Here is a 3,544-nt window from a genome sequence, read left to right as displayed (position 1 = left end):
TGACTATGGGCCTGATTCAGACCCGCTTGCGAGCGCTGAGCACTCGCAAGCGGGTCGATGTTGGCCCAGTGCGCATGTGCACGACGGAGCCGGCTCTGTTGTGCGCATGCGCGAGACACGGATAGCGATGGACAAACTGTCACTCCAGGTCTCGTACCAAAGGGGGCGTGCTGTCGATGTTGAGTGACAGCACGTCCCCTTTGGTGGGTGTGCTGGAGGCGTGGCTGCCCAGATGGAGGCGTTCCCATGGGAACGCCTACCATCTGGGCCCGGCCCCACTGACATCACAAGTGATATCAGTGGGAGTGCTTTCGGCTCTGTTTGAGCCGAAACCACTCCAGGGCTTGCGGAAATGAGACCCTACCACAAGGGTCTCATCACAAGCCCGATGGTCGTGATGGTCTTGACCATCGCGACCTTCTTCCTGGCCGCTCGCTGTAGCTGTGGGTGGTCACCCACAGCTATACGAGTGGCCAGGAGGCCGCTCTAAAAATCTAGAAGGACGGCCCTGATTCAGAGCGAGTGCTCTGTCAGAGCGTCGGGCTCTGAATCAGGGCCTATGTTTACTATTCTTTTTTTACACTACACCACATAATCATCCTGGAACCCACCGCCCAGGGGTGCCCTGGAAGGGGACACCCCTTTATTGGGTGGGTCCCCAGCTCCCCAGGGATCCCTGGCCTGGGCTGACTAGCGGTCAGGGTTAATGCTTTGGCTGGGAGACTGTGGCATTAGCCCCCCACTAGAAAAAGTCTGGTGCTGGTTCTGCAAAATACAGGGGGTCCCTATGCATTTTTCCCCCTGTATTTCCAGAATCAGGACCAGATCAGAGCCCAGTGCTGGTTGCGCAGAATACGGGCGACCTTACGTCGTTTGTCCCTCGTATTTGGGCAACCAGGGCTGGTTCTGACTAGCCAGCTGCTGGTTGTGCTTACATACAGGGACCCCTACATTGTTTGTCCCCCATATGTTGCCCAACCAGCACTGGGTCCCTAAAAGCCCAGGGTTGGTTACTCTTTGGGGGGCGCCGTCTTTATTTTTACAGCACTTTTTTTTTTTTACAGATGTACGGATGGTTCTCAACGAACTATCTCCCTGTGCGTGCATCAGTCTTTTTCTTGTTTGTTTTACAAATGACACCAATCGGACGTTGGATGCACGATGCATTGTATCGTGAGCTCGTAAGTACACCGTGTTTCAATCATGTGGCTGGGACTGCCAGGGAGCTGCCGGGGAGTTCAAGGGAAATCGTAAGATGAATCTTATGGTCAACATAAGTGTATTGCGCGGCTTAGTCATGCTTTTCGTGTCAAACGAGTCTATTTAGTAGGACATCTGTAAACACAATATTTTCATTTTGATCATTTGTGCTGAGCTACTGAATAGTAAACTAGATACATTATAGGTTTTATTCTTCAAACTCAAAACACCATTTGCAAACACTTTATTAAGTTTTGAGACACTGCAGCTCTGGTATTCCTCACTGACGAGGTATGCACTAAAAGTTCTATTACTAAAGAAAGCAGATCCAGGGACAGGATGGTGCCCTGAAGCAGTATCTTTCCTAGGACCCCACAAGGTCTTAAACTAGCTATGGTGTCAGCCCTGCACAGAATGAACCATGCAGAATAGACCAAATGAAACCGTAATTGAAACAAGCAGTATTTTAAAGACTGAAATGATTAAGGGGTCTATTTACTAAGCCTTGTATGGAGATATGGAGATAAAATGGACGGAGTTAGGGCACACATCCACTTGCAGACATCAAAACGACTGCACGATTACAACATTGTAATCGTGCACTCGTTTGTCAGTCTGTGCTGTACCTACTCTGAACGTTCAGTCGGGCGATGATTGATGTCGGAAACGACCAGCGGGAACGCGCATCGCTGGTCGTTTCCAACATAGGGTGCACGATTGCTGAGAGATTGCACGATTACGATGTCGTAATCGTGCAATCTCTCAGTATTATCGCTAAGTGGATATGTGCCTTTAAAGTGCCAACCAACCAGCTCCTAACTGTCATTTTTTAAACACAGCCTGTGACATGTCAGTTAGGAGCTGATTGGCTGGTACTTTATCTCCGTTCTCTTTATCTCCATCCAAGGCTTTGTAAATAGACCCCTAACAATGTAAAGCCTGCAATTCCATTAGCATGTCCTTTCTGGACTTAGGGCCACATTCAGAGATGTTCGCAAACATGGTGGTTTGCGTACATCTCCGATGATAGAAGATCGGTGCATACGCAAGATCTCTGTTCTGATTAACAGGCTGCGGGCGTTTGGGTGCAGAGAGTGGGTTGAGCCAGTCTGCGTTTGCCCCCATTTTTCTGGGAGTGCTGGGAGTGTCCAAAGATGCAAAAGTGATGCTAACTACCATCCATCTATGAATCAGGCCCTTAGTGAGATTGCAATGTCAATCACAAGTGGAGATGCTTGGTTCTAGAGCATGTGAAGAGCAAAAACATGCATCTCAAATGGATTTGAATTCACCTCTCATTAGCCCCATAAACATGTATTTATTTTTACAGAAGCTAATATGCACAATATAATTTTAGAATTGTTGAAAACTAGCAATCAAACAAAATACATTTCATATAAGGTAAAGTAGGCCTATTAGGTCATTATCAAAAGATATATCAGCTGACATAGCATACACAGTAGCAACATTTCCTACTGGTGAAAACTTCTACAATAGTACAAAACAATCTTGACAATAAGGGCCTGATTCCGATCGTGGGCGATCGGCACATGGGCAGGATCTGTACTGTGCATGTGCTGATCAGTGTCTATAAGATCGCTCAGAGTGCTACCCAAGCTGCCAGAGCTGTAGTGAGCCTGGCAGGGCCTGGGTAATGGTAGATGGTGCCTAATGTAAGGAGGCATGGCCACTCTTCCTTACAAATTATTATTATTTTTTTAAATCTGCAACATCACTCCACATGGGGACGTCGTTGTGCCCCCCAGCCAGGGGCAGATCCAATGGGGTTGGATGTAATCAATGCGATTTATCTTCCCCCTCCTATCTGGTGCAAGCAGCAGCCGCCTCCCTGTAATCACTGCGCTGTTGTAGCTGACAGGACTAGGAGTAGAAGGAGCAGCGGACAAGTTGTGACCATTTGGGGATGGGAAAGGGGGGGTGACGGCCAGCACCCCAGAAACGGGCATACTGAGGCCAGTGTCGGCATCTTCCGATGCATCTACATTGAAAACACTGTCCATTCTGAGTAACCTGAGTGTTACTTAGATGGCCGATGTTCACACAAGTGATCCCCTGGCTGCGTCCTGGGGGACACGCCAGGCACATTAGGTGTGACGCGCACACATGCTCTACGCAGCCATGACTAGGTCATTATGTAAATTGCATAATTAAGAGGCATTTTATTGTACTCTTGGCCAGTTACAAAATATTGGAACTTCTCTACGGACAAACATTTCCAGTGACAAATATTTAAAACCTGGAATTCTCTGTGGAGATTAGGGGCAGTTGGCAACTATGGATTGCTAAAGTATGTGTTGCCCATTAAACCACCCCCAGAGGAGAT

This window comes from Taudactylus pleione, unplaced genomic scaffold (assembly GCF_031769625.1).
Source record: "Taudactylus pleione unplaced genomic scaffold, aTauple2 ptg000025l, whole genome shotgun sequence".
NCBI classification, from domain to species: Eukaryota; Metazoa; Chordata; class Amphibia; order Anura; family Myobatrachidae; genus Taudactylus; species Taudactylus pleione.
Note: the sequence above shows the minus strand (reverse complement) of the source record.